This window comes from Leptodactylus fuscus, chromosome 2 (assembly GCF_031893055.1).
Source record: "Leptodactylus fuscus isolate aLepFus1 chromosome 2, aLepFus1.hap2, whole genome shotgun sequence".
Classification (NCBI taxonomy): domain Eukaryota; kingdom Metazoa; phylum Chordata; class Amphibia; order Anura; family Leptodactylidae; genus Leptodactylus; species Leptodactylus fuscus.
The window spans coordinates 104,538,397-104,558,074 of NC_134266.1; the positions used below are offsets into that span (position 1 = coordinate 104,538,397).

The 19,678-nt window shown below is 42.7% G+C and overlaps 1 protein-coding gene across 7 annotated transcripts in view; it reads left to right on the plus strand.

Moving 5' to 3' along the window:
* The window catches only part of SCUBE3 (signal peptide, CUB domain and EGF like domain containing 3), a 130,903-nt gene that overhangs the window by 728 nt on the left and 110,497 nt on the right, over positions 1–19,678 (plus strand). The window lies entirely within an intron of this gene.

Here is a 19,678-nt window from a genome sequence, read left to right on the forward strand (position 1 = left end):
AATCCACCATGAAAACTTTTAGTTACTGTTACTATCACAACATCTATTAGGACTATAATGTCAGCACCTGAACCTATAAGAACAAGTACCTATAAGAACATAATATTTTATTTGCTAAAATGTAAAGTTTAATAAAAACTCTCCAATCAAAGAGTTAAGTTAGTTAAATTAAGAATTCCTAGTAATCATTCTCTGTTCTTGGTTATTTGATGAAATGATGACTATGGATTAGAAAACCCCCCAACATAGCTCCATTTTTGTTTCTTCTTGTATATTTTGCATAACTCATCATGTAATTTAACCTTGTCACTAATGCATAAACTCCAAACTATAGCAGATAATATTTTATAGCCCTTCATGACTATGCCATACAAACTCATTCTCACACTCAAACCTAGTGCAATGCATTATGGTAACTTCTTCAATTATGGGTGTTTTAGTTCAGTCAAGTAATATAAGAAGTCAGGTTAGCCTGTTTGTGTATTGTTGTGCTTGTGCACAGATTTTCTGTTCCATCTTTTTTCTGACCTTTGAGTTAGTTGCTTTGGAGGGCTGAGCTGGCCTATCATGTGTTTTCTTGCTGCTGTTATGAGGCCTCTTGTTATTTTTTGACATTTTTTAGCCATGACTCTGGATGTTTGGTGGGGTGGGGGAAATCTCAGCCCAGGTTTTCAGAGCCAGAGGCTAGCAGTGTGGGGTGGCAGGGGCTACAGAATAAGATCACGACTTGTATATAAGCCTTTGATATATCACATAATTAAAAACAGCAGCTAAGGAAATGACCATGAGGTACAAAGTAACGCTTTCTTTCAAGACATGCTCGGCTGTCTATCTGTCGCAAATAAGTTCAGAATACTTTCTTCATTAACATGTAATGTTTTTAACATTATTATTATCGCTACTATCATAACCATACATTTCTGGTTGCAGCATATTCTGCATCATTGTAGAGAGCTTGTCATCACTCACATCAATTTATGTCCCCAATGTGTGTGTGTGTGTTTATGAGGGGGAGGGTATCATATTCATATCTGAAATACATATAGGCAATAGAGGTAATTTCATAGAAAATCAATTCTATTTAATTCAAAAAGTCAATTCAAAGTAAGAATATCCATGCAGATGTTGCACTTGCTCAGCTCCAGGAACCCCCTTTCTGCATGCAACAGTGCTAACTACAACATAAACACAGCTCTTTGCAATTTTCACTTTGAACACAGCTCTAATAACACATCTATAGAATTCTATCGATCCACCATATGCCTGCAGTTTCATTGCACTGCAATAGGTAGGCTGGTATCCTCCACCAAGGACAAATAAATGACTGTAGTGCAGTCTGAAGCTCCAGCATTAGTCTGTGGTCCTAACTAAGCCCTTAGGTCAGAGGCATAACTTGATGTTCCTGGGTCCCAATGCAAAATTTGTAATGAGGTCATTACCTACATTGCACCATTTAAAATAGTGGTATACTTTATGTGCAGAAGAACCTTTGGGGTCCCATCTGGGTCCAGAGCCCACTAGCAACTGCTATTCCTGCAACCCCTACCTAAAGTGGAACATCTTAAAGTTGACGTTTCAACTCCTTCCGCAAATCCAGATTTTTTAGTCAAAAAATCATTGCTGTTCCACTGATTCTGGCACAGCTTGATTTTTTTCTCTAGCTCCTACTACTCCCAAATAATCAATGATGTTCATTTTGGTGCCTAATATGCTATTTAGGCTCTCTATAGTCGGGAGGGCAGTGTCAGGCAGGAGAAGGTAAAGAGTGTTATTCTGAGCTTTGATACTGGCTGTCTCTTATTGGAGCTCTGAACTATACCCCCCTGCCTACATAACTGCTCTTGTTGCTCATAAATGAATGGGGCTAGAGAAAAAAATTCATCTGCATCAGAGTCAGTGGAAAAGCACCTATTATCAGATATTGAAGAACTTAAAAGTATTCTATCATTGGGAAAACTAATTTTTAACTAAGCATATATTTGCATAGCCTTTAGAAAGGCTATTCTAGACATACCTAGAATTTGTTAATCCTCTCAGCCATTTTTGAATTAGTCCGCATTTATTTATATGCTAATTAGCCACCACTGAGCACCAGAAATCTCTGTGATTCTCTCTGAGCACCACTTGTGTGATCTGTGTAAACAGGGGGAGGTAAGAGCAGGGAGGCTAATGAGTCATCGTGAGCATCATCATCATCATCATCAGCAGCTGTCTCCATGCTCTCATCTCCCCCAGTGTACACACAGCACACAGTGCTCACTGAACTTCCGTGTCCCTTCCTGGCTAACTTCCGAGTGCACCTTGCTGGCTAATTAGCATATCAATAAAAGCGGGCTAATTCAAAAATGGCTGAGAGGATTAACAAGTTAAAGGTATGTCTGGAATAGCCTTTCTAAAGGCTATGCAAATATATGCTTAGTTAAAAATGAGTTTGTCCAATGATATAATCCCTTTAAATTGGCTTGGTCGCATAAACCTCTTGAAAATAAACCTCCTACCCAGGCTATTCCACCTCTTTCAAAAAATTCCCCAGCATACTTCTCCAAATTTATCTGGGCCTCAAAGCCCCCCAGAATTACCAAGCAAATTATACTCAAGATCTAAACAGAAACTAGACCTATCTGTTCCAGATTATACCCAATACTACATGACTGCAGTCGCTGTGTGCATCCTGGATTGGTACCACTCTGTCCACTCTAAACTCTGGTTCGCCCTATAGAGGGATCTATGCCGTCCTCACCACATTTCACTCGCTCCATAAACATGACTGGTTGGATGAAGCCATTCCTAATCTTCCATGTGTAACACGTCACATTCTTGGTGCGCGAAATTACACCACACTGTGACGCAACTATTTACCAATGACGTTCCATTGACTCCTGTCTCCAGCAATCCAGGCTTCCTAGCAGCTCTTGGATCTTTTCTCTCCTACTCTCCTGGCCAGTCAATTTTTAGATTCTAGTTTTGTCCACAGCTTTTCCTAGTGCAACTACATTATTTCTACGTATCCTTAAAAAGATCTCAAAACCTTCACAGACCTCTATCTCCATTTGAACATTTCAAGATCTTTTTCACTCCATCACCTAAATTTTTCTTGTTAGTTAACATTGCAGCTGCAAATCTAGGTCTCTTTCTGTGCCTTATAAACTTAGACATAGTACTACAGAGTGATGTGAAGAAAGAGGTTGGTAGGTGACTATGTATGATAGACATGCAATACAGGATTTTGTGAACAATGTATGTCTGCAGCAGGATTCTCCTGCCAAACCAGGATAGGGGTAGTTTATCATATTTTGCCAGGGATTAATTACGGTAATCACGTCCAACAGTGGTTTGAAATTTTTGTTTAAAATTTCTTCTAGATCCGCTGTTAGATGAATACCTAGGTATTTTATTGTCTATCTGACTATGTAAATGTACAGTAGTCTGATGTCTGTAGCATCTCTTCTCCAGATCTGGCAAGATTAGCTTTATATCCTGACTTGGTGCCGTATTGGGGAAGTAGGTACATTATTTCTGGTAAACCTTCTATAGAATTAGAGTTCAGGAACACCACACCATCGATGAATGCTGCAGAATTGAATCACCTCCTTTATCACCTTGAGGCCTTTGATTTTAGGGTGTTGCCATACTGCCTGTAATAGGGTCTCTAAGACAATGATAAACAGTGTGGGTGACAATGGGCACCCTTGTCTGGTCCCATAGGAGACTTCAAAACTGGTTGATGGAGTTCCATTAATTTTTAAGAGGGTGTGCGGTTGGGTGTAGGGTGTAAAGATTGCAGCTATAAATTGGTATGGTATATTGAATTTCCCCAGGATGGTTTTCATGTAGGCCCAATCTACCCTTTCAAAAGCCTTCTATACCAAGAAGAACAAGGGGCGACCTGGTTTGTGGAAATATCTAATGGTGTTAATTAGTCTAGAGGAGTTTTCTCTGCCTCCCTTCCCAAGACAAATCCCAATTGCTCCTCATGTATGAAAAATGGGATGAGTGGATACAATCTTATGGCTAGTATTTTTTTCCCATACTTTTAAATCTAAATTTAACCCTTCAAGGACACAGACTAAAAGAAACTTAAATATTCAGCCTCATTTTTAAAACTGATGTGTCACTTTATATAGCAATAACTTTGAGACGCTATAACTTACACACGTGATTTTGAGACTGTTAGTGGTAAGCATTGATTTTTGTATTTACCGTATATACCTGAGTATAAGCCGAGTTTTTCAACACAGTTTTTGTGTTGAAAAAGTCTGCCTCAGCTTATTTTCGAGTCATTGCGGTAATTCAGCAATATTTATAGTTACAGACCTGGCATCCGGACCCAGCATACAGACACTATGGTGGGTGGCGGGCCGCAGCATCGCCACGCTACTACTATGCTGCTCATTTCAAACTGCAGAAGTACATATGGTACTTCTGCTAGCATGCCCAGAACGCAGACCTCCCCCCCACTCCATCACAAACTGGGTGAAGTGGCTACGTAACCTCAGGCCCGCACCCGGTTTGTATTTGCATTCCAGGCCTGAAATGAGCAGCATCGCCACGCTCCTACTATGAGCGTGCGATGCTGCGGTCTGGTACCCGCCCTAGTGTCTGTATGCTGGGTCCGAATGCCGGGTCTGTAACTATAGTGGCTCAGCACCCATAGGAATGAATGGAAGCGGCCGGCCGCTTAACCCCCTGCGTGCCGGCTGCGTCCATTCATTCCTATGGATTTACCACAGCCTGCCACTCTTCTACTTCATCCCTGTTTTACCATATACTCAGCTGAATATAGGGTAAAACAGGGACGAAGCAGAAGAGTGGCAGACTGCGGTAAATCACTGTGTGCTGTGCTGCTGTGAGGACCACAAGGCAAGTTCATGAGTAGATAGATACTACTGTACATTGACTTGTCTACCTACTAGACAAGTCAATGTACAGTAATATCTATCTACTCGTGAACTTCACACAACTTACCTGTTCAGAAGTGCTGGTCCGGTCCTCTGTCCATGTGGCTTCAGAGCGCCCTGCGCCCCGCCTCCCTAGACTATTGTTATAGAGAAGGTGGGGCTTAGGAGAGTGTGGGCGGGTACTGGGAGGGGAGACGTGAGTGAGTCTAGGGAGGCGGTGGGGGCGCAGGGCGCTCTGAAGATATGTGAAGGACAGAGGACCGGACGAAGAAGAGCTGGGAGCTGCAGCTGTGCAGGTAAGCGGACACCGGCTGAACCCTAGTTCTGACATCTCCGCTGTAAGTGTTACAGCGGAGATGCTCTCCGATGATGTCCCGATTCAAGGGGAACTGGCAGGCGCCACCATGCTGCTGGAGAGAGGAGGGAGCGGGCGCGACCGCTCTCTCAAGGGCGATCCTGAAGATAGCAACTGCAGCTGGCCGCCGGCAGAAGCGCTTCTGCCGAGGATACCCCTCAGCGGTCCTGTCGGTGGCCGGCTGCAGTTCCCCTTCAGGTCTGCTGAGGATTCCCCTCAGCACCTCTGTAAAGGCTCCCTGGCCGGCAGAGCATCTCAATGCATTGCATTAGTGATCAGACTCCCCGGGGTTCAAGACCCCTAGGGGGTCTAATAAATGCAAATAAATAAATAAATAAATAAATAAATAAATAAAAAACTCTAAAAAATAAATAAAAATAAGTATTAAAAAATTCAAATCCTCCCCCTTTCCCTAGAACACATATAAAACTAATATTGTGAAACACATACATGTTAGATATCCCTGTGTCCGAAAACGCCCGCTCTACAAATCTATAAATATATTTTTCCTGTATGGTAAATGCCATAGCGGGAAAAAAAAGTTGTCTAACTGCCCCTTCCCCGAGACTGAGTCCCCCCCCCCCCACTTGGAATTCAGCTTGACTACATATAGTCAGGCTAAATATAGGGTATCTGCAGTGCTGCTATTCTGTCGTAAGGGGTTAATAGGAGCACAGCAGATACCCAGGCTGAATTCCAAGTGGGGGAAAAAGACCCAGTCCTCTAGCTCAGGGAAGGGGCAGACAGACAGGCAACCAAAACATGCCCTCCCCTTCCCCAGCGTCTACTGCACCCAAAAACTCTGGCCATTTTAATTTTTGAAATTTTCCTGTAGCTGCTGCATTTCCCCCCTAAGCTTATACTCGAGTCAATAAGTTTTCTCAGTTTTTTGGGGTAAAATTAGGGGTGTCGGCTTATATTCGGGTCGGCTTATACTCGAGTATATACGGTATATCTAAAAAAGGAGATTTCATGGACTTTGGAAAAATTTGCAATTTTCAAAATGTGAAATGTTCTACATTTCAGACAGATAATTATACCACCCAAATATATTTAGAAATATTATCTAGCATGTCTCTGCTTTTTATTAGCATAATTTTGTATAGCCCTTCAATTTACTTACTTATTTTCCAGATTTACAAGAAAATTTCTCATACTCATTTTTTAGGGATCACTTCAGTTTTAAAAGGGATTATACTGTAAAGAACTATATATTAGAAACCCATTGTACATCAATCCATTTTCAAAACTACATCCCTCTAATAGTTCAAGACAGCATTTGGGAAATTTGTTAACCCTTTAAGCATTTCACCAGAATTAAAACAATATAGAGGTGAAATTTAGACATTTCATTTTTTTTTCAATAATACATTTATTTAGGCCTAAAATTAAGACATTCACAAGGGGTTAAAAGAGTAAATGCCTCTCACTTTGTTATGCAATTTCTCCCAATCACATAAATATCCCACATGCGGATGTAAACTAATGTTTAGTAACAAGGCAGTGCATGGAAGGGAAGGAGCGCCACTGGGTGTTAGAAAAGCAGATTTTGCTGGAATAGTTTTCAGGTGCCATGTCTCATTTACAGAGCTCCTGAAGTACCAATACAACGAAAACCCTCCAAAAGTGAACCTATTTTGGAAACTACACTCCCCAAGGAATTTATCAAGAGTTATAGCAAGCATTTTGCCCAAACAGCCATTTCACAGATTTAATTAACATTGAGATGTGTAAATTAAAAGTTACTAAACATCACTTTATCCCCAAAGTTTTTTGGTTTTTTTTCAAGGGGTTAAAGGAGAAAAAGCATCCCACTGTTTGTTAATCAAGTGCTCCTGAACCTGGCAATACCCCATATGTAGTCATAATCTACTTTATAGGTACAAGGAGTGCTCATAATGGAAAGAATGCTACTTCGCTTTGGAGGGCAGAATTTGCTAGAATAGTTTTTAGATGCCAGTCACATTTACAGAACCCCTAGAGAACCAATACATTGGAAACTCTCCAAAACTGACCCCACTTTGGAAACTACACCCCTCAAGAAATTTATCAAGGGGTATATGGCCCTTTTTGTTACTTTTTTTTTTTTTAAATCACCCTTCAATTTACTTTAAAAGGCTTACAAGTCCAACACTGCCTGAACCACTTGGCCCCCACACTGTACAATATTTTCCCCACAGTGGCCCACACAGTACAATATGCTCTCTACAGTGGCCCCCATATAGTATAATATGCTCCAAAGTGGCCTCCACACAGTACAATATTCTCCCCACAGCAGCCCCTGAACAGTATAATATGGTCCACAGTGGCCCCAAAGTACAATATGCACCACAGTGGACTGCTGCTATTATCAGGGGCCCAGGAGAAGTGATTAAAAATAACACTTATACTCACCTTTCCTGGGCATCCTCACTTCACCGAGTTCTCTTCAGCATTTTCTTTGGGCCTATTCTGCCTGTGACTGAGGTCACTCTTCCCAGACTTGTGCTGGGGCCTGTTATTGGCCCTCAGTGGTCATGTGGGGTGCAATAATGTCATTATGCTGTCCTGCACCACTTGACGGCTGAGGTCCAATCCCGGGGCTCATCAGTGATGCCTGGGACATGTGACTTCAGTCACATGCCAGAACAGCCCCGAGCAGGATCCTGGGGATCGGCCCAGGATAGGTGAGTGTAAGTGTAAGTTATTTTTACTCACCTTCCCTGGGCAGACTATGTGAATAGTGATTGGGAAACTAGGTTTTCCCTGATAGCTATCATGGTGTTGCGGAGCCCCAGCCATCTTCAGCTGGCCATGGGCCCCATAGCACTCTAGGCAACCCTGCTCTTCTGAGATGTGTAACATTTTTATTTTCCATTAGACAGAGTTGGTTGAGCAGTGTTTTTTTTTTTTTGTACTGCTTTGGGAACATTATCACTTTTTTGATATAGCATTTTTTTTAGATATAGCTTTTTATAGCATATATTGTGAGGCAAGATGGGGAATAATCATTACTTCCGGCATCTATTTTTGGATTTGTTTTTTTTTTGACGTTCACCATGCAGGTTGCTTAATGTTTTAGTTTTATTGTATGGTTTGTCTCAGACACGGTGATAGCAAATATGTATTGTTTTTATTCATTTTTTTTTTTAAATGTATGTAATGTATTTTGCACAGGAGATTTCTGAAGGGGTTTTTTTTTTATGCACTTTTTTTTTTTTTATACTTCTTTTTAATACATTTTTTGGTGTCCCACTAATGATGATCCTGAAACAGCAATGTTCTCATTGCTGGTTCAGTAGTATACACTGTATTGTAATGTATAGAGGAAGTCAATCTATGCAGACCCATAGGCTGACTTCCTCCCAACAAGTCAGGATCAACTAGGTACGTGGGGTCCTGGGGTCACTGGTCAAACTCTAGGCTGCTGAAAACACATATCTGCACTCCCAATCTCACCTCTGGAAAAGAGGGGGGCCATATAATAATAATAAATTTTATTTATATAGCGCCAACATATTCCGCAGTGCTGTACAATTTGATCATGGAGGACAATATTGTAGCAGACCACAGGATCTAAGGCAGGGGTCCTCAAACTGCGGCCCGCGGGCCACATGCGGCCCACCAAGCACTTCTGTCTGGCCCCGCCGACAACGTCTGCAGGCGTGCATTTATAATGAAGCTCCTGGGGAGCTCGGGCCAGGCCATGAAGCGCACTTCACTTTACCTATTGGAGGGCACCGCTCCCGATGTCTGTGCGACTTGCTCTGCATTCGGCCCACTGTTTGAAAAGTTTGAGGACCCCTGATCTAAGGGATCAAAACAGGCATGTTTGACAGAGACATCAAACCTCCGAAAAGAGCTGAACTCTCATTGGGGGTAATGCAGTAGGTGAGCTGGTGGCCAGCATAATAATAATAATAGTATGTTCATTTAACTTAACGCACAGGCGGCCCAGAAGTAGTATCGCTAAGAGGTTAAAAAGGATATTGGTCAGTAACTTTCGCATTACTGCAGGTCTTTGCTTTCCTTGGCTATAGGGACAATGTCAGCGCCTATATCGCTGTACTGTGTGAGCGGGGAGGAACGCTCCCTCCCCTCCTGATAGTGCTCTTCTATGGACGAGTACTGTGAGCAGAGGGAGGGGGCTCACACAGCACAGCACGATAGGCGCTGCTGGGAAGAAGGACGTTCCTGACAGACTGTCAGAAACGCCCTTCTGACTGTGAAGAGTTACGGTACCGGCACCAATAGCTCTTCACCCGGGGCACAGATCGGGAAAGCCGACAGTGCGCTGAATTCAGCGCACTGTCAGCTTTCCAGCAGTATATAGAACTGCCTTTGCCCAAACCCATGAAAGGTCCTCTTTAACATCAGGTCCCGGAGAGGTGAGTAACAGTGTTTATTATGTTCCCTCATCTCCCCTGGGGCTCCGATTATTATACTCGGGGGTCTGAAAAGTGCTCGGGTGTGCAATTTTGTGGCATAATAGAGCTTGGAGGGTCCACTGTGGCCCCGTAACATCTATTATGCCCCACAGCAGCCCCCCTGCAACCTCTATTGTGTCACTGTGGGGCATAATATAGGCTGCAGGGGCCGCTGTGGAGAATTGAGGAGTCAAAGATGTCTATGTTTCAAACTTTACAGAGTCAAGTCACAGCTGAAAGAAGTGGTCATGGCGGTCCAAAGGGAAGAGACTGAAAATGTGGGGAGACGTCTCCTGTGAGTATTACTGCATTGTATTTATTGTAAGCCCCCCCCCCCTGCTGTCTTTGGCTGACGATCAAAAGATGAACATCACACACCCCCCGTCCACCTCAGGCAGCAGAGAGGCTAGGTTCACCACTGGGATAACTGCTGTTAATGTGAGACACATGGAGTTACTAATACTAAATTAATAACCCCAAATGCCTGACATTAATAGGCAGAGTAACTCAGCATCTACCTGGTATTTTCTTTTTTTACTTTCACTTTTGCTTGCAGCATCCCTCTCCTCCTTCTCCTGTGTGCAGCATACAGACGGCAGGGTCCTTGTGTTGTATAATGTTAGCTCCGCCTCCTGGGCTCTCCTCTCATCTCATTGGTGGACACAGGGCAGCCAGAGAAGGGGGAGAGTCCTGAGAGCAGTGAAGAGACGCTGCCTGACAACTCCTGCAGGTCTTGTCGTGCCAGGGGTTTCCGACCCCTGCTGTAGGGAATAGTTGTTGGAGGGAGAGAGTGAGGGATAGCAGAGCGTGGTTGGATATTGTTATATTGCTTACTCGGGCACATGAGTATCTCTGAAGAAGGTCTTTTGGAAGAAAAAGATATGTACTGCATTAGACCAAAAAAGATCCCAATACTAGTTATGAACAACATGTTCATTTACAAAAAATTATAAACTCCCACTTCGTATCAAATGTTCTTATTACAAAATTAATTCACAAACCATAAGTAATAACAAATCAGAAAAATATTTTATTATTAAACACAATATGATGAGGAAAAACAAGACATAAAAACATTTAAAAACAACACATGTCAACACAAATGAGTGGAGGCCGCAGCCGAACAATTTATATACAGGTAGTTCAAAAATTGAGCGTTGTTTTTAAATTTTTTATGTGTCTTGTTTTTCCCTCATAAAATTTTGTCTAATAATAAAATATTTTTCTGATTTTATATTACTTATGGTTTGTGGATTACGTTTGCAATAAGGACATTTGATACGAAGTAGGAGTATTGGAAGAAAAAGATGTAACCTCAGGTAAGACTGGATGTGATTGGAGTAAAAGGAATCCTATCCTATTAATATTATAAAACCCGCTCCACCGATTTGGCTGAAATTTTCCACAAACATAGTTACTTCACAGGATTGCACAATAGGCTACTTTTTGCCACAATAGCGCACATACGTTTTTCCCAGGACCCCCACAAAACCCAAACTCACATCACCATCTCTGCAATCTCACACACTTTGGACCATAGCAAGCCACAAAATTCATATTACCCTCTACAGCTTAGCCCCTAACCCCACACAATCACATTTACATATACTTTACCACTTTCACTCTCACCTTAACGATACTCCTTGAGGCTACCTCTTTGACCCTCCAAAGCAGCCATGTTTGCCGACCCCCACCGCTCTGACGATCCGCGACACCGCCCACCCAGCCACTCTACTGTGTTGCCAGGAGCATGCGCATCTTAGCCTCCTACAGAACGTGTTTCCAGCACACCACCATTTTGCACCTCCACCTTAGCCCGCAGCACCCGAACTACTCTCTCCAGCCCGCCACACTCCCCGATGGCACTCTCACCTCACTGCTGTTTCGTCTTCACGATCCATCCACCTTCCCCAGGTCACCACGCCATTGACACTGGTAAGTTCCGATAGCATGTTTGCATTGGGACTACTTCTGGCCTGTATACTCTGATGTACCCTTTTAACACACCACGAACACGTAACGGTCGATAATAATGTCACCAATCTGCCTTACCGCCCACCTTAAAATTACCCGGAGTCCCTTCACATAAACTAGAACTCAAGATTGGCATCCCTGTTCTACTCATGCGTAATCTGGATGCACCCCGATTGTGTAATGGCACGAGGCTACGTGTCACACAACTAGGAACAAATATCATTGAAGCCACTATTCTTACAGGATCAGCTAAAGGTGACAGTGTGTTAATCCCACGCATTCCAATTATACCAAATAATTTCCCATTTCAATTCAAACGAGTACAATTTCCCCTTAAGTTGGCTTTTACAATGACCATTAATAAATCCCAAGGACAAACGCTGAAAGTAGCAGGAATACATTTAGCCACACCAGGCTTCTCACATGAACAACTTTATGTTGCTTGCTCAAGAGTATTCTGTGCCCAAAACTTACATGTACTGGCAGAAAATAACAAATCATACAATGTCGTATATCTAAGTATATTAACTTGAAATACCTCTGTCCCAAAGACACTATGTACAGTTTTTCACAACACCGTATAGCAGCTGAAATACAAGTTACCTTCAACACAAAAGTATCATGTATTCTCAGAATTACAGCAAAAACAAGATACAAAGTTAAATTTCATATCCCACACCTTTTACACACTACTAAAACCCTACCCGCGCCTGTATTTACCCACTTCTACAATCACCGCAGACAAAGTCACAGGTACCAGCTAGTAATCTATAAAAGTAGGGTTATGATATCTCCATATATCAAATCAAACCTTGGTCCTGCAAAATCTGAATGCTGTCTGCTAAGAGCACATTGTTGGATTTAAAGGGGTTGTCCCACGTCGCATTCTCACCAGTCTTCGTTTCTGTGAATTCTTCTGTCTTCCAGCTTTGTCTCGTCATTGGTGGGCGGGGTCACATATGCAAAGCTAAGCGGCGAGATGCCGCCGGCCCTGCGTGCGCGCTCATAGACCAGTCTAGCCTTCACAGTGCAAATACAGACCCAACAGGGTGTCGGGTCTGTATTCGCATTGTGAAGGCTAGACTGGTGTATGAGCGTGCACGCAGGGCTGGCGGCATCTCGCCGCTTGGCTTTGCATATGTGACCCCAGAGCGGAATAACAGCATCGCTTCTGCCGCTGCTGGCTTCATGCAGGGCAGAAGCATAGCGATGTTGCTGGCTTCACCTGTGCCAGCATCTAACTGTCCCCGGCATCCGCTGTAATAGAGAGGCGTTAGACACCGGCACAGGTGAAGCCAGCAACATCGCTATGCTTCTGCCCTGCATGAAGCCAGCAGCGACAGAAGCGATGCTGTTATTCCGCTCCTCCGCCCCCCGCCCTGGAATAGCAGCATCGCTTCTGCCGCTGCTTGCTTCATGCAGGGCAGAAGCATAGCGATGTTGCTGACTTCACTTGTGCCGGCGTCTAACCCTGTATTGGCGGCCCCTTCCCCCAAAGGGTAAACTACCCCCCCTCCCACCAGGCTCGCTCCCGTGCACTTAGCCCCTCCTCCCTCCCCCTGAGAGCAGGCAGACACATCACTTGACTCAGGAGCAGCTAGGTCAGGGCTGTGGCCACAAAAAAATGAATAAAGTAAAATAGTGGACAAACAAAGCAATTTTGCTGAAGCAGTGTATTTAGGAAAAGTCTTACATTCACATTAACAAGCATTATAGATAGGATCCTTGTGACGGGACAACCCCTTTAAGGTATCCTAAAGGGTGTTTAGTGCATACAAAGTTTAAATTGACTCGAAGTACAATCTGCAAACTATTTAGGTGCTTCTAGGGTCTCTAGAGGCGATAGCGCCTTTCACAAACAATATTCTACCTTCCACATATTCATATTGCTGGTATAATTGAAAGGACACAGAGTGGTGAAACTAAATGGACACTCCTTTGAAAGCTGAGATCTGCTGTAGGAAAGCTATTTAAAAGATGTGTAGTGTTCTTTGTTGGGGGAATTAAATCTGTTGACATTGAAGAAAGTGATTACTGTCTTAGGAATCCTGTAAGGTTGGTTAGAGAGTTATGTCTTTTTATTTCTATTGGCTCTCAAGCTGTTGCAGTATAGCAATTAGGGACATGGAGATGGTTTGTTCAGAGGTTGGTAAGCAAGGATGGAGGGGGGGGGGGAGATGGTTAGATATGTTATTTGGGAGGTCTAGGAAGGGGGAGGTTGCCTGTATAGTTCTGGAGCCTACCAGTGTGGCTTTAGAGGACACCCATACAAGTTAAGGATGCAGGGCAGCATGGTGCCTCAGTAGCAAACACTGCAGCGCTGGAGTCCTAAGTTCGAATCCTGCCAAGGACAACATCTGCATGGAGTTTGTATGTTCTCCCCGTGTTTGCGTGGGTTTTTCTCCCACATGCCAAATACATGCTTATAGGCAATGTAGATTGTGAGCCCTATATGGAACAGTGACTGTAAATATCTGTAAAGCTCTGCAGAATATGATGACGCTATATAAGCATAATAATAATAATAATAATAATAATAAATAAATATGGGGCTAGACAGCTTGTCTCAGTGAGGTAAGCCTGCTACTCACCAGCTAAGGTCATCAATTGTGCAGTGTTGAGGTAAGGATACACAGCTGATATGGTTGTTTAGATGCTGAACCACTGCTTCTGAATGTGACAATTACTCATTGCACACACCCTCTAGAACTTCCACCTTTTTCCCCACACCCTGCATTTCAGCTTTCAGGTCAGGTAGTTCAGTGAGGACCATAGATATTGCTTGGGTGAGAGCCTTGCATAGGGAGGCTTTTGTAATCGTACCAGCAGAAGTCGTGGTATATTCACTCCGCTGGGCACTAGCTGGGGTCCTCTGCTGGTTCCTCTATGCTGTTATCCTCAGGCACCATCTTGAGCCGAGCAGCCAGGGAATGGCTGCCTGTTGAAACTTTTCCCTGAGTGTGCTTGGGTGGTCAGTGAGCTTTACTTTGCTTATTTTTTCGCATTGCTTTGTGAGTTGGAGCTGCAGGCTCAAGCTGCCATCCCTTGCTGAAATCAAGCTCCACCTCCTTGTCATAGCAAATAGCTTGTCACATGTCAAATAGGTATAGTGCTGCATTGACAATACTGTCATAATAACACACATTTGCAACAATTATAACACACAGTAACTATAATGATACAACAGCGGGCCAGCGGCACTAAACAGCAGGGTTCATATCAGCTTTGTGGACCCAAATTTTAATCCTCTTACAGTCCTCACTCATGCATCAGTCTCTGTGTTTGCCCCTACCCTGAATGAGCCTGGCAGTCTAAAAGTGCACCAGATTTATCAAACAGTGTTAGACAGTTTACGCTCTGTTACTATTAATTTATTTGTCCCATTATGTCCATTGGAACCCATAGCAATGTAGGAAAAAAATCTGAGATTATAGCTTGCAACGATTGGTATACCCAGTTTTATAGTATTACCCTTCACATCACCTTATCTAAATGCCTATGCTCAATTTATCTGCTGTGGACATAGTTTTACAACTAATAGGTGACAATAATCAGTGAAATAAAGCTAAGGAAAAAACAATATGAATAAAACATACTCAGAATCAATTGCACCCAACAAATGTTTTAAATGATGTCAATAATAATAATAATAATAATATAATTGAAATATATATATGAATATGCCAACCACCTGCTTTCTCCACCCAGGACCCTTCCTACCCACCCACTCTTGAACCTGTCTCACCATAACTTTATCCACTAATGCTTTTAAACCCACCAGTTTTAACATACAGGATATCCCACACAAACCTTTGCTATCCCACACAAACTAGCTGGTACCCGCGACTTCGTCTGCAGTGATTTTAGAAGTGGGTAAATACAGGAGCGGGTAAGGTTTTAGTAGTGTGTAAAAGGTGTGGGATATGAAATGTAACTTTGTATCTTGTTTTTGCTGTAATTCTGAGAATACATGAGACTTTTGTGTTGAACGTAATTTGTATTTCAACTGCTATATGGTGTTGTGATATACGACATTGTATGATTTGTTATTTTCCGCCAGTACATGTAAGTTTTGGGCGCAGGATACTCTTGAGCAAGCAAAATAAAGTTGTCCATGTGAGAAGCATGGTGTGGCTAAATGTATTCCTGCTACTTTCAGCGTTTGTCCTTGGGATTTATTAATGGTCATTGTAAAAGCCATTTAAGGGGAAATTGTACTCGTTTATTTGGTATAATTGGAATGCGTGGGATTAACACACTGTCACCTTTAGCTGCTGCTGTAAGAATAGTGGCTTCAATGATATTTGTTCCTAGTTGTGTGACACGTAGCCTCGTGCCATTACACAATCGGGGTGCATCCAGATTATGCATGAGTAGAACAGGGATGCCAATCTTGAGTTCTAGTTTATGTGAAGGGACGCCGGGTAATTCTAAGGTGGGCAGTAAGGCAGATTGGTGACAATATTATCGACCGTTATGTGTTCGTGGTGTGTTGAAAGGGTACATTGGAGTATACAGGCCAGAAGTAGTCCCAATGCAAACATGCTATCGGAACTTACCAGTGTCATTGGCGTGGAGACCTAGGGAAGGTGGATGGATCGTGAAGACGAAACAGCAGTGAGGTGAGAGTGCCGTCGGGGAGTGTGGCGGGCTGGAGAGAGTAGTTCGGGTGCTGCGGACTACGGTGGAGGCGCAAAATGGTGGCGTGCTGGAAACACGTTCTGTAGGTGGCTAAGATGCGCATGCTCCTGGCAACACAGTGGAGTGGCTGGGTGGGCGATGTCGCGGATCATCAGAGCGGTGGGGGTCGGCAAACATGGCTGCTCCGGAGGGTTAAAGAGGTAGCCTCCTGGAGTATCGTTAAGGTGAGGGTGAAAGTGGTAAAGTGGTAAAGTATATGTAAATGTGATTGTGTGAGGTTAGGGGCTAGGCTGTAGAGGGTAATATGAATTTTGTGGCTTGCTATGGTCCAAAGTGTGTGAGATTGCAGAGATGGTGATGTGAGTTTGGGTTTTGTGGGGGTCCTGGGAAAAACGTATTTGCACTATTGTGACGAAAAGAAGCCTATTGCGCAATCCTGTGTAGTAACTATGTTTGTGGAAAATTTCAGCCAAATCGGTGGAGCAGGTTTTGCGTGATTGAGGAACAAACATCCAAACATGCAAACACAAAAACCCACAAACATCCAAACTCACAAACTTTCACATATTAATAGGTATTAATAGGAGATTAATAGGATATATATATATATATATATATATATATATATATATATATATATATATACAGTCCTATGAAAAAGTTTGGGCACCCCTATTAATCTTAATCATTTTTAGTTCTAAATATTTTGGTGTTTGCAACAGCCATTTCAGTTTGATATATCTAATAACTGATGGACACAGTAATATTTCAGGATTGAAATGAGGTTTATTGTACGAACAGAAAATGTGCAATATGCATTAAACCAAAATTTGACCGGTGCAAAAGTATGGGCACCCTTATCATTTTATTGATTTGAATACTCCTAACTACTTTTTACTGACTTACTGAAGCACAAAATTGGTTTTGTAACCTCAGTGAGCTTTGAACTTCATAGCCAGGTGTATCCAATCATAAGAAAAGGTATTTAAGGTGGCCAATTGCAAGTTGTTCTACTATTTGAATCTCCTCTGAAGAGTGGCATCATGGGCTACTCAAAACAACTCTCAAATGATCTGAAAACAAAGATTGTTCAACATAGTTGTTCAGCGGAAGGATACAAAAAGCTGTCTCAGAGATTTAACCTGTCAGTTTCCACTGTGAGGAACATAGTAAGGAAATGGAAGACCACAGGGACAGTTCTTGTTAAGCCCAGAAGTGGCAGGCCAAGAAAAATATCAGAAAGGCAGAGAAGAAGAATGGTGAGAACAGTCAAGGACAATCCACAGACCACCTCCAAAGAGCTGCAGCATCATCTTGCTGCAGATGGTGTCACTGTGCATCGGTCAACTATACAGCGCACTTTGCACAAATAGAAGCTGTATGGGAGAGTGATGAGAAAGAAGCCGTTTCTGCACGTACACCACAAATAGAGTTGCCTGAGGTATGAAAAAGCACATTTGGACAAGGCAGCTTCATTTTGGAAACAAAAATTGAGTTGTTTGGTTATGAAAAAAGGCGTTATGCATGGCGTCCAAAAAGAAACAGCATTCCAAGAAAAACACATGCTACCCACTGTAAAATTTGGTGGAGGTTCCATCATGCTTTGGGGCTGTGTGGCCAATGCCGGCATCGGGAATCTTGTTAAAGTTGAGGGTCGCATGGATTCCACTCAGTATCAGCAGATTCTTGAGAATAATGTTCAAGAATCAGTGACGAAGTTGAAGTTACGCCGGGGATGGATATTTCAGCAAGACAATGATCCAAAACACCGCTCCAAATCCTCAGGCATTCATGCAGAGGAACAATTACAATGTTCTGGAATGGCCATCCCAGTCCCCAGACCTGAATATCATTGAACATCTGTGGGATGATTTGAAGCGGGCTGTCCATGCTCGGCGACCATCTAACTTAACTGAACTTGAATTGTTTGTCCAAAATACCTTTATCCAGGATCCAGGAACTGATTAAAAGCTACAGGAAGCGACTAGAGGCTGTTATCTTTGCAAAAGGAGGATGTACTAAATATTAATGTCACTTTTCTGTTGAGGTGCCCATACTTTTGCACCGGTCAAATTTTGGTTTAATGCATATTGCGCATTTTCTGTTAGTACAATAAACCTCATTTCAATCCTGAAATATTACTGTGTCCATCAGTTATTAGATATATCAAACTGAAATGGCTGTTGCAAATACCAAAATATTTAGAACTAAAAATGATTAAGATTAATAGGGGTGCCCAAACTTTTTCATAGGACTGTATATATATACACACACACACACACACACACACACACACACACACACACACATTTGCAAGGAGCTTGTATGTTCTCCCCGTGATTGTGTGGGATTCCTCCAGATTCCTCCCACGCTCTAGAGGCATACTAATAGACAAATGTAGATTGTGAGCCCTATATGGGACAGTGACTGTCAATATCTGTAAACAGCTGCAGAATATGATGGCGCTATATAAGCTAAATAAAAATAAATAAATTACAACTGAAGCTCCAGAAAGAAAGCAGGGTATCCCTACAGGACCCAGATCAGCTCTGTAGTAACATGTAGGAGGCTGTATTCGTCCTGCAACTGGGACTAAATGTACAGTTAAAGGGGGAATCAGCCTCCCCCACAAAAAAAAACATTGAGTGAAAGGTCACTTGTGAAGAGGATTCCCTTGTAAACTGACTGGTATGTATGGGCTGATGCTGACACAACTTTCCTCAGATTTTGTAGGAGTATTGAGGAGACACAGTCCTGATCATAGCTACAGAAGAGGGATCTTCATCAGTTGGCTCCCAGTGGGTGCCTAATTTGGGATATATGTAGTTACTCACGGTTACTGGGCCGCAGTGTCCAATAGCTGGACGCAGACCTAAAAGACAGGTGGCCTGGAAACCACGGAGCACTAGACATATTTTCCATTCCTTTTCAGGTCACTCTCTGGCATAAAAAAATAAAATAAAGCATCAAAATCTGCAACAAAAAATGCTGCATTTCCACAACGTTGGGCCTCAGTCTTAAAGGGGCTCTATAACTTATGTAAAAAGACGTCTCTGCTGCAAATAGTAGTAGGGAATATATAAAAAATAAAAACTACTGTATCCTGACACAAACAGAACGATCAAGTATTAACATCTGGAGGGATAGGTAATTGAAAGGAACAAGCAGCCACTTTTGAACCCAAAGGACCAAGGGAATGTGACCCCCCCAACCGCTCCCCCCACACCCCCAACACCCCCCCCCACACACACACACACACACACACTATCTACAGAAAATGTGCATCTTTGTTAAAGAGTTGGAGAACCCCTTATTCACAAAGAAAAAAAAAAGAAGAAGAAGAAGAAAAAAAAGCATGTTGTTGTTAATGTTGTCTCTGGGTGATCCCTGTTTATTTGTATGTC